This window comes from Danio rerio, chromosome 5, assembly GCF_049306965.1.
Source record: "Danio rerio strain Tuebingen ecotype United States chromosome 5, GRCz12tu, whole genome shotgun sequence".
NCBI classification, from domain to species: domain Eukaryota; kingdom Metazoa; phylum Chordata; class Actinopteri; order Cypriniformes; family Danionidae; genus Danio; species Danio rerio.
Window position 1 is genome coordinate 16,904,512 of NC_133180.1, and position 13,133 is coordinate 16,917,644.

Consider the following 13,133-nt stretch of genomic DNA (forward strand, 5'->3'; position numbering starts at 1 on the left):
ATGAACTCAATGAGTGAACAGAGGTCAGGAGGGAAAAGACAGACTGAGTGTGTTGGAATCTAGAAAATGTTTAAAAGTGCATTTTAGTGTCAAGTGTGTGTGTGTGTGTGTGTGTGTGTGTGTGTGTGTGTGTGTGTGTGTGTGTGTGTGTGTGTGTGTGTGTGTGTGTGTGTGTTTGCCTAAATAGCACCAGTTGCCAACCAGATAAAGACCATGGCTGCGTCCGAAACCGTCTACTACTCAGTAGGTACTGCATTTGAATTTAAACGTACTGCTCGGCCGTTAGAAAAGTACGTTCTATACAGTATGAATGTGAAAAGTATTAATGTAATTCGGACGTACTACATCCGCCATTTTGTCATGGTCACATGACCTACCTGCGTCAGTTGCGTCGCCTCCCTTCCATTCATGAATTCTCTCGTGGGGCATTATGGGATAGCGCAGCGTGCATGGGATGCGCACTCCAGAATCTTGCCGGAAGTAGTAAGTCATCCGGGTATTTCTCGCATACTGATTTTCGAATTCTATGAATTCGGACATACTACTCGGCTCGCATACTGATTTTAGCATACTATATAGTATGGAAGTATGCGGTTTCGGACGCAGCCCATGTCCATGTTGAACCAGGAAGGTTACAGATTAAAACCACAAGCTGTTTCTAATTGACATTAGTAACAATCAATTGTAATCCTCAAAAAGAATTACAGGGATTACAAAATAAAAGTACATTTTCATAAACAGATTTTTTTTTTTTTACTTAAAGAGCCCCTGTTATGCATTACAGAAGGTCATATTTTGGTTTAGGGGACTCCAACAACAGGCTGATATTCATGCAAGGTCAAAAAACATTTTCATTGTCTTATAATATGCATTTATTTTTACCTAATTATCCCAACGACTCCCATATGATTTGTTCAATGATTCATTTGTTCCAAAACCCCTCCTTTGCGTGATACTAATCTGTGTGATTGGTCCGATGACCGAGTCTGTTGTGATTGGCCGAAAGGTTTCAGCACAAGACAGAAAGAAACGCCCACCATGGTTACGAAGTAGCACAGAGTATGTGAGAGCCCAATGCAGGAATGCATTAAAGCAATGCGGTTAAACACCAGCATATTACTCTACTCTTAACCCTAACCCCAATAATAACACACATTCAGTATTAATCCACACAGTGGAAAACATTGAACTATTCTGAAAATTGGTCGCGCTGCGCATGTGTAAGTACAGCTGAGGGAAACCGTTTGAATTTCCGTTTAGTAAAAAAACATTAGTGTGCCATTTGGGACAACACTACATACATATACTATCCTGTTGAGTGTGTAAGTGCATAAGTACATAGTGCATGAGTGCATGAGTGCATAGTGTATAGTGTGCCATTTGGGATGCAGCTTATGACACCTTTAATCATAGAACCAACTACATAGAGATAAAAAAAACCCTTTAGAACACTATACAAACCATTTAGCAAGAGGATCTGCGTACACAAATACATTCCTTTCATGCAAAAAAAAATGCATAATTGAGATTCATTTGTGTGAATGTGTTTGTATCTGTTCTACTGAAATGGTTTTGAAGATGACAGTGTTGCTTGAAGTGAAAGGTTTGATGGCAGACTGGTGATAAAGATAAAGAGACTCGCTCTTAGACACTGAGCTCCAGAGCTCCTCATGAACATCTCTAAACGAGTCCAGACTCGCACAGGCCTTGTTCATCTCGCAGCATACAAAGACTCGTTTTGTTTTCAAAGGGATACACGCTAAGGCTTAAACAGGCCACACACACACACATACAGAGTATACACACATTCCAGCTCACTGTGTCTGCGCAAAAGTGTTTTACTTCAATAGTTTATGCTGTTTAATGAACACACACTTATATTTACATGAAAAAAATAAGGTTCAAATAATTTCATTTCACTTCAGCTTGGTTCCTTATTTTATCAGGGGTCGCCACAGTGGAATGAACAGCCAACTATTGCAGCTTATGTTTTATGCAGCGGCAACCCAGTACTGGGAAACACCCATACACTCTCACATTTACACACACTAATACACTATTGCCAATCTCACTAACCCAGATAACTTATTCCGCATGTATTTGGACTGTGGTTGAACCGGAGCACCCAGAGGAAACCCAAGTGAACATAGGGAGAGTGCAAACGCCACATAGAAATGCCAACTGGCCCAGCTGGGACTCAAACCAGTGACCTTCTTGCTGTGAGGCGACAGTGCTAACCACTGAGTATTTTAAATTTTTATGCAAATGTAACATAATTAAAAATCGGCATATTTTAAACGGCTATACGAAGAGTTCAGAAGACAAAGACTGTACAAATTCTACAACTTTCCAGCTTGTCTAAACACAGACATGTACAATATAATCCGCCGTCTGTTCCTCTCATTAATCAGAGTGTTAAAAACATCACAAACTGCAGCGCTCTGTGTTTCCTCCCACTCATAAATCTGGAACAATGTCCACATGAGCTGCGACGAGTCAAACATAGGCCCGTTCAAGTGGACTGGATCTGAAGATGATCCATCGCTGCAAGCAAGGAATTTCTGGGTGGAAATTAAACGGAAGACTGCATGTAATTATGATCGTTAGATAGAGGACAAAAGCCTTAATTACACTGATATGCTTTTGCAGAGAGTAGAATCTAATTTTTCACTCTCGCATACCTGGAGAAGAGGGGAAAAAGAGAGAATTTCTTTTGCCACTTCAATGGCAACAGCTCTGAACTTGAAAGCCGGACAGTTTTTTTTCTCTCCGGGGCTCATGCAAGATTAAAGACTGCAGGTCTTCTGCTTCTGACAGAGTGATTGTACTTTACCATCAATTTATCTGTCCTTAACCTCTCATCACGCACAGCGTTTGCTTCCCCCTGCACAAAAAGGGCTCATCTCTTTCACCAACACAGCTGCTGTTTTTAGACAGCGCCATGTTTTTTTAGTTAACTTACCTCCGAAAACTTCAAAAGAGAATCACAGAACATACCTCACGCAGTAAAGACTTGCTGAACAAGGGTAACAACTGCAAATATCCATGCTTTAAAAAGTAATGCAACGGACTTCAAAGTGCTGAGTGGAATTTGAAGATTTTATAAGGCACTCGGGCTGGCAAGCGCGATGGCATTACGTGTGTTAATGTGGCTCGTTTAGACTGGCTCGCATCCAGATACGGCACACAATTTCACAATGGAAAGATGCAACACACACACATCTAATTTTTTACAGGGCTGCATCTCAACATGGAAAGAATTGGAGACTTAAATTAAACACAGTTGGGAATGTGTCTAATCCCACCACTTAAATGTGTAAAATTATTAAATAGTTCAGAAAAAACACTGTGATTTTTTGATAATGTGCAGGGATAAGATGAAATATCTGTTGAGTGTTTTTTTTTAAAGGTGCAGTGTAAATTTGACACCCAGTGGTTGAACTAGGTATTGCACTCCTGGATCAAAACAAACTCAAGCAGAGGTTGCCAGGATTAACAGGAGTGAGTGTTCTATTAAAAGCAATGGCATGCGATAGAAGGAATATTCACCAAATTAAAAGGAGTTTCTTTTCTAACCAACTCCTCGAATTGATTTATTAGAAACGGCTTTTATTTCTCACAGGTGAACAACAGAAAACTGAAAATAGCCCCTTTCACACATACAGACTTTCCAGGAAAGGGATCATGTGTGAACAGGCCCTTATCGGTAAATTTGTTCCAGCAATATTCCGGTAAGAGAAGTTGTAACATCACCAGTTATTTACTGGAATGCTGCACTGTGTGAACACAGAAGGAAAATTGCTGGAAAGATTGCGCTCACGATTAGAATGCAGTGACGTGAGACGTCTACTCCAGCCAATCAGAACATTCAGACACATTCACATCTGCTCTGTTTATGAAAATAAAAGTCTTCGAACATTTTTCCAGACACATTTAGCTGCTAGATATTAGTCAAATATCATTTCCATGCTCCTTCTTAATGTCAACTGTGAGAAAAATTATCAATAAAATGCTTATGAAAAACTGCTGTTTGTTTACCTTCGAATTCTGCTTCAGTTACTTAACGTGTGTGCACGTAAAGCAGCCAGTGAGCTTCAGCACACACACATATTATGTACATCTCGACATGCAAAAGTGTTCCTCTATATGCTTTCATCAACTTTGTAACATTTAGGATGCCTCTGGGACAAAGCAGCCGCATAAATGATAAAGCTTTAAACAAAAGTAAAACCATCAACAAAAAAGCTAGACCCCTTCTATGTTTATAAATACAAGTGCTGCCATTTAAAGCTCATTTCTGGTTAATGATGTCAGAATTTACCGGTGTTTTGGATGTGTGACTGGTCTTTTCCAGAAAATTACCAGAACATTCTCGCCTGTGTGAACAGTGCTTTTTTGAATTGAATTTAAAGTCGTTCCAGTCATTTTCCAGAGATTTATCGATATTACTTTGTGAAAGGAGCTAATGATAACCTCAGGTACATCTTATGTGCTTTTTTTAGTGCTAAGAATGAGAGCTTGAATGCCATTTTACATGACATTTATTACATACTACTGAAAGCGGCAGCAAATAGTTTAACTCAGATCTTGAAAATAAAATAAACTGTTTGAAATTGAACTTTAGACTTAAAATCCACACATATCAGGGATCCAGCATCTACATTAAATAATGTTAAAGTAGTTTAAAATGTATTAATTAGATTATAAACTTTACCATTTTTTGAGTGAGCTCATATTCTGTGTGGCTGTATTTAAATTTCTGTTTTGTTTCGTCTGGTGCAAATAGCCAAATTTCATCACTGCAAATCCCGTCACAAACCGTGCTGTTAGGACACAGGGTTACAATGTAACCTGCTCACCTAATGTTTACATTCGTAATATTTATATTATTTGCTAATTAATAACCTCGTGTGGAACTCTGGATCTGTGTCTCATTTCGGAGTCTGCTACTGTCCACTGGAGGTCCCATTTCAGTCACAGACGCATCCTTTGGAATCCTTTCTAAATAAACTAGAGAAATACGCTGTTTTCCACCAAGAGAACCCGGGGTGCTAAATTATAAGTGGCTAAAGTGGCAGTGGGCGAGTTAAAAGAACAAAAACAAAGACAGCGTTCCAACAAGTAACTCGCATTTTTAAAGCAAGATATCTGACTTCAGCATTGTTTTTCAGATAAACAAGAATGTTTACTTGGCATGTTTCTTGAATATCTGCAAACATATTATGGTGTTTTTATGTTTTAGAAGAGTTAAAAACTTACATGCAGCACCTTTAAAGTTGCTGGTTTGATTGCTGTTAGGCGAGGGTCAGGAACACTGATGACAATCACAACTGTGCCTTTGAGCAAGGCACATGAGTCGGTTTATCATAAATCACATTAGAAGAAAACTATCTGTTAAATGTCAAGCAAAAAAATTCATCTGTTAAATGACAACTATCAAAGGAAGAAGAAAACTCACGGTGCTTTCATGTACAATTTACATTTGAAAGAACAGGTTTGATTGGAATCTTATTCTAGCAATAGCTGGAATTCCAAAATAGACTTCCCGATCTTTTGAACATGGCAATGGCTATCTCACATTACATGAGCTGTAGAGTTAGTGCACTAATAAGGAACCTGCTACAGTAGTTGGAGGTATTAACTATCAGACTGGTCCTCTGAGAACTAAATCCCCCCATTTTACTTGTTGTATCTCCACTACCACTCAAGGAGCTATGAAGTCATGTTTACCAGCCAACAGTGACATCAACGTCTACAATTGGAGATTCTTTTGTGATTCAAGGTGTGCTTATGTTGTGTGTTGGGTTTCATAATAATGGAGATGGAATGCAGACATACGTTATGCTATTGTAAGAGCAAAAAGGACTAAATCACTTACTGTATGACAGCTTGTAGTGCTACATATCATCATGACTGAGAAAAGAACAAAAGGCCACAGACAAAGATAACAGATATATGTGTATTTGTATCTCGTAAAACTTCAAAATAAAGTGCTCGTGTTTCAGCTAGCATGTTTTACCAGGTCAGCACACAATTACATTACTGGTAGCTCCTATTTTGCTGGGTTATACCCCAACTCTAAAGTAGGAGCCAACTTAGTACCATTAATACATTTAGTTCCATATGTGTGATATAGGTGACACGGTGGTGCAGTGGGTAGCTGGGTCAGTTTTTGGAACTCTGTGAAATGCACTTTTTCATCAAATTTTATCTAATTTCTGTTAAAATAAAAAATTAAAAAACTAAAATAATGTTACTTATTATTATGGGGTGACACGGTGGCTCAGTAGTTAGCCTCACAGCAAAAAGGCCTGTGGTTGGAGTCATTTTTGGTCAGTTGGCATTTTTGTGTAGAGCTTGCATGTTTACACTGGGTGCTTTGGTTTCCCCCACAGTCTAAATACATGCTATAGGTGAAACACCATTTCATCAACTTCGATATAAATGGAGTAAGTAAGTAATATGTGGGATATTAAAAAAAATTGTTCCCAGTTCTTGCAGTGGAACATGCTAAAATGTGGATACTTTCACCAACAGTTCTAAGAACTATTTTTGTCCAGGTCTTTTTAAACAATTGAATGAAATACATTGCTTTAGGCTTGCTTCGCTGTAATTTTCTTATGAAATATCCACATGATGTTGTTTTTTGTTTTACCTATATGCTAAAAAACATACTCCAAGCTTTAACAAAGCCACACTTGCTTAAGCATCCACGATGTTTACCTTGTTTTTATGCTATTTCACCTCTTTTGTTGAAGCATATTTTACAGCAGTGAGTTTCTCTTATTTAATCATAATTGGAAATAGCAACTTAAAAACAAGGCTTATTATTAGAATTATTAGAAGGCCAGAGGAATAGTCGCTTCATGGCAAAGCATTCTTGGAGAAGTGACGCAAACAACTGTTAAATTGCAGAACAATTTTCTTAAATTTTATAATCGCACCAATTAAATCATCAGTAATATTTTGCGTAGCTTGTCAGCACAGTTGGGTGTAAGGCGTTCCACAGTAATCCGTTACTGTATTCTAATTACATTTTGGGGAATGCAGTAATGTAACGAATTACATTATAAATATGTGAAATCTGATTACACTACTGAACTACTTACATTACAAATATAATTTTTAGAAGAAAAAATGCTTCTATTTATCACGTTTTCTGCTGCAACGTCAATTAATCAGCATGTGCTTTTAAATTACTGGAGAACACGAGCTAAAAAAGCTGCTGTCTAGAGCAGTTGCCTCTTCAAGTGGAAATACGGACATTACTTTGATTTCTTTGAGTGTAAAAACTAAAATATTGCTGAGAAATTTAGTCTATGTCTATTGTCTAAAGAACTTTCAACTGCTTTTAACTCGACCACCAACTTGTTCCACCACTTAAACAGAAATCATTCTACAACAATACTTGTAATCTAGGAGGACTCAGCCTAAATAGCCTAAATTGAATTTTTTGTGTGAGAGTAAAGGTACCTTCTGAATGTGAAGAGAAATATAGCTGCTTATGGGGCTGCTCACATATCGCATCTTTAGTGTGCGCACATATTGGGAGCGTATATTATGAGCGCTCTTATTTTCCAGGCGCACCCAGTTAAAAACCTTGAATCACGTGACAAGAACAGATTTTAGTAGATAAACACAGAACACCCAAACACTGCAGTGCAGTATCCATTATTCTTCTAAATGTCTTCTTTTGTGAAAAAAAGACAAACAGTTTTGAAATAAGTGAATGATAAGAAAATTTTAAGTTTTGGGCGAACTTCTTAAGTATTTAAAATATACCAAGCTGCTGTGATCAACCCATTGTAATATCATTCAATGAATATGAAATTTATGAAAGAGCTGCAGTTTATTTGGTATTTTATAGGTATATTTTATATGTTTTAAAAGTAAAGTAAAAAGCAATCTGATTACTTTTTACATGAACTAATACGTAATGTAATCAGATTACAATTTTCCAGTAGTAGTCAGTAATTTGTAATCTATTACTTTTTTAAAGTAACTTACCCAACACTGTTTGTCAGTGAGCTGCGTAGTAAACGCTGCACCATGTAAAAGAAGCTGCTGGAGATTTACAGCTGATTACAGAGCTAGTTTTACATGTATCCACATGAAAAATCTCATTTGCCTAATTGTGCAGCCCTACTTCACACTATCATATTCATTAAGAATAAAAACTTTTTAGCATTGTGAAGTTAGCTCAAATTCAAAGGTAGCCTTCACCCAAACACACCAGAAAAAAAATGATCACGGCATCCCAGATATTGCTCTTCAGAAGCGTGACACTCTCTTCTTCAAACACTCGACAGCGACAGTAAATACCCCTGAAGTCTCAGAAGTGCTCTAAAATTGTTCAGTGCAGAAACGATGGTCTCCAGCCTTATATTGCACATCATATCTCAGCTGCGGTGAGTCATCCTCGCTCTTCACAACTCATATTTTGGGTTATTGCAGGGCTTGATGGGGGTGACGCAAGAGTGATAGACGTGTCACAAGTCCGCCGAAGCAGAAAGGCAGACATAATAGCACTGAAAAACAGAGCAAGCGAGTGAAAAAGAGAGAGCGAGACACTGACAAAAGGAAGAAGGAAAGAAACACCCAGATAACAAACACAACAACATCAAACGCTGCAGTTCTTGGCAAACGCACTTGGCAGAAAGAACGGATAAGCGTGTCTGAGAAGGGCCTCTCTCTTTCCCTCTTTTATTCTCTCCCTGTGTTATTAAAAAAAGGTAATTACAGACATAAATTCAGATGACATCTGGGGTGCATTTTTTTCTTCTCCCCCTCGTTCTTTTTGCGGAGGATTGTGGGTGTTTCTTTTTTTTTTTTCCAAAATACATTCATAAGTTGTTTCTGTGCCACACCCAGCAGACGCTGCCAGGAACACTTTTAGCTGACAGCTGAGATACACTTAAGGGAGAGGGGCTGAAATAATAAAGAGACGTCTTGTTATTGCTAATAAGACAGTCTGTCTTTTCTGAATGTTTGAAGAGACGGTTCAGCCAAAAATTACAATTCTGGCATCATTAATTCACAATGTTGCTCAAAGGCCGGTACAACTTTCTCTCTCCTACAGAAAACAACAGGAGTAATCTGAATAATGTAGAGCTCTGCGATGCAGAGAAACGTGGATGGAATTATGGGATCCAGTCATTAAAACTTGGAATGTTGCAAAATCTATGCATGAGTAAATCATATGTAGTGATGTACACTGGAGTAAATCATGATCTGGGCTAGTGTGATTGTTACATCATAAAAAGATGGTGTATATGTTTTACATGTACAACTCTCTATATTTAGGCTAAAACATTGCGTTCAGTGTTGTCAACTATTTTCAATGAAAAGTAGCTAAAGCCTGCCCGAAAAGTAGCTAAATGTTGCCATATGATGGCAAACACTAATTTGCATATCAGTGACGTCATCGCATAGTATCTGACAAGAGTAACCCCATCATTCCTCTACTCTCTGAGGTGCAGTGTATTATATCAAAACATTACGTCCAGATGCACAATAAATAGGTTCTATTAACATATTACATTGCGTGATAACTCAAAACTACATCTTTATGCAGTATACAAAATAATGTTTTCTCAAATTAACTGGCCATCTCAGCAAAAACATTATTTGAAATATGTCCATTTAGATTTGTATGAAAAATATCGCTGACTATTTGTAAAATACAAACACTTTTAGATAATTTTTTATTTTATTTTTAAATATAACACTGATGAGCAGTTTTTTTTTTTTTAAACAATCACAGCTTGTGTACTTACTCTTTTTAACTTGTAAAATTAACACATTTGTGAAAGTGACAACAATTATAGCACTACTGGAATTTACTGCAACCTAAATCATCAATAATTATAAATGTTAACAAATATCGCTAAATTAATAATTGTGAAAAACTATCTGAGCTAGCATTTTACTCTACAGAGTGAAGCCTGCAGCAAAGATCATAGAATCACCAAGAGGCGACACTCTAGTGCGATTTGGGAAACAGCCACTAGAGAGCGCAGCGGCCATTTTGTAATGAAAATTCCAATAGAACAACAGCATATAATAAGTCTGTAAAATAAACTGTTAAAAGTGCTGATGATTGTGATGGTACAGTAAGTGTTGTATTGTCGTCTTTCAGGTTGTATCTCAGCTTTAATGCACTTTTTTAAAATAAATTAATAAAAAAAAGCAGCCATACACTCTCACATTAACACACATACACTACGGACAATTTAGTTGATCCAATTCACCAATAGCTCATGTCTTTGGACTGTGGGGGAAACCAGAGCACTTAAGTTTACAATGATAATATAGCTTGTTAACAATTTTTAATGATTTATGAAGGAGTTATAATGCTTTGTTTCATTGTTTCATCTTCATTTTTAAGTAGGCCAGCAGGGTATTTACTGCTACTTTATATTTCCATCTGTTTGCATCCTGTCCTATTGTGCCATCTAGCGGCATTTTCTCAAACTGTTGTTACACCTAAACACATTTTCCTAATCCCATTGTCCCGTGGCGGAGCCACATGTGGCGGTATTGGTCAATTTGAATTGTCACTCACTGTATGTGAATAAATGGCTTATTTTCCTTCATATTTCTGCACACATGACGCTATATGAAGACACGAACACACAAACGTCATCTCCATTTATAATGCACTACAATTTCTAGCTCAATAAAAAAAAAAGGTTTCTTCAAGTTAGCATATTAGAATGATTTCTGAAGGATCGTGTGACACTGAAAACTGCGGATAATTGCATTTTCAAATATTAAAAATGGAAAACTATTTCAATTGCAAATCAATATTCACAGTATTAGACGGTTAATGTATTTTCATAGATACAAAACTCACTTTGTCAGGCAAACAGGAGAGCAAAGTTTTCACAACACTGAAAGTGTGAAATAAATACTTATTTCTGCAGATTTAAGAAAAGTCAGGGTACTATAGTAATATGAGTTTTGCCTAAACAAAGTTATTCAAATACAAAATTTTAAATCCTTTCAAAACGACCACCTTGGTAGTTCTAGTGTTAATTTCTTGTTTTAGATCCTTTTAAACATGTCTGATTCATGATTGAAAATTAGAGAACTAGAACAGGGCATGATGATAGCATTGTTGGAAATTAACATAAATTACAATAAAATAAAACCAACATTTCCAGAAGTACAGATAAGTTGCTAAAATGTTCTACTTTCTATTGCAGTTTGTGGATAGTAAACGCTGTAAAGTAACTCTTTAATGTGAAAGGGGCTAATTAAACAGTACAGCACACTAATAGTAATGATAGGATGATCTGAAACTTCCTTCCACAATATGTTTGTTCCCTGAGTTATTTCTACATTTTAAATTTACATTTAGCAGACGCTTTTATCCAAAGCGACTTACAAATGAGGACAAGGAAGCAATTTACACAACTATAAGAGCAACAATGAATAAGTGCTATAGGCAAGTTTCAGGTCTGTAAAGTCTAAGAAGGAAAGAATAGTATTTTTTTTTTTTGACTACAGTTAGTGGTTGTTGCTTTTGACTTTCACAACAACAGTTCTGTAATGCAAGAAATAAAGTAATACTTATCACCTTGCATTCAAAGTTAATTGATTACTTTGAGAACTGCAAATATTTTTGTATCAGACATTTTTTTTTTTTTTTTATTTACGGTTGTGCATTATAGGATCTTGATCTCTGCTCTGTCGACTACAAAGTATAACAATGTGACTTTCATTAAAATTTAAGTATTTTTAAATAATGAATAAAATATAGCGGCAAATGTACTGGCAGTTTAATAAATGTTATTTGTTCTTCTATATACAACACCAACTCAGACAATACATCACTTTAAACTATTAAAATATTAATTAAAGTCACTTTTTAAGGTAAAACGTTGTTGGAAGATAGATCAAAGTCTAATAATACAATTCAAAGGCATTTCAAGAGTTCACACTTAGCTGATGATTGATAATAAGTCATGTTTGGCATGCTGTCCTGGGAGAGAGTCCTGAGCTCAGGTTATCCTTGAGCCTGGGGCTCCCTCCTGTTTCATAGGGTTAGAGGGGAGTCTGAGCTCAGGTAGGTTTTTTGGGCCTATTATAGATAATTGGAAGTTACCACGCTGTGATAGACGCTAACTAAACGTCACGTGTTTATGCGTTGGAAGCCTAGAACTAAATGCATATATATTCTGTGCTAATTTGGTTTAATCAATTCACTTATACAGCATGTCTTTAACGACGGGAACTAGAGAACCTGGGGGAAATCTATAAGAGCACAGGAAGAACATGTAAACTCCACACAGAAAAGTCAACTGGCCTGGCCAGGACTCAAACCAGTGACTTAATTGCTGTAAGGCAACAGTTCTAATCACTAAGCCGCCGTGCCACCTTTAAAGAGGAGGAGTAGGGGTGGATGAGTAGATTCTTTAAGATGAAAATAACTAAGGTAAGAAAATCTGCTTATTTAAAGAGTGTTTGGATTAATCTGATTGGTAAATCACGTGATAATACAGGACCAGTCATGGTCAATCCTAAGTATGTGATCCTCTCGAAATAAGTTTATAATAGCCATGCTCATACTTCACAAATGAACATGGAAAATAAAAACAATGACATGATTAAAAAAATATGGAAAAATAGCTAATTTACAGATATTTTTTACAGTGCATTATTTAATTTAATATGTGATCATTTGTACATTTTTTTTTAGTAAAAAAAAAAAAAAAACTGGGTCATAAATCTTTTTATTGACATATTGAGTGAGATTTTTTGGGCTCTTTTTTGTGTTTTTTGGATGTTTTATTAAGATCAGACTGAAAAAAATTGAAATGCCAAAAAGGCCGAAACCTCAAAATTGACAGGAGAATGAAAAATCAGTGTGTCTAACGCATCTAGAGTTTGGTCAGCACCTAATGCTCTCCAGAGGCTTTCACACTGACTGCCTCTTTATTGCTGAGGTCATGTAGTGCTGTATTGTTGCTTGTTGTAGGCGTTTCTATTGCTGGATGCTTTAATGTTTCTGGTGGGCTGGCAGTATCAGCACATGAATCAAAATCTCTTGGGATGCCCACATTTTTTTTATTATGTCCATGTATGTGGGCAGATACAAATTATGGACAACAGTGAAACCGCACACTGAA

At 36.7% G+C, this 13,133-nt stretch overlaps 1 protein-coding gene across 3 annotated transcripts in view; it reads right to left on the reverse strand.

Moving 5' to 3' along the window:
• Positions 1-13,133, reverse strand: part of kremen1 (kringle containing transmembrane protein 1) — a 127,033-nt gene that overhangs the window by 19,298 nt on the left and 94,602 nt on the right.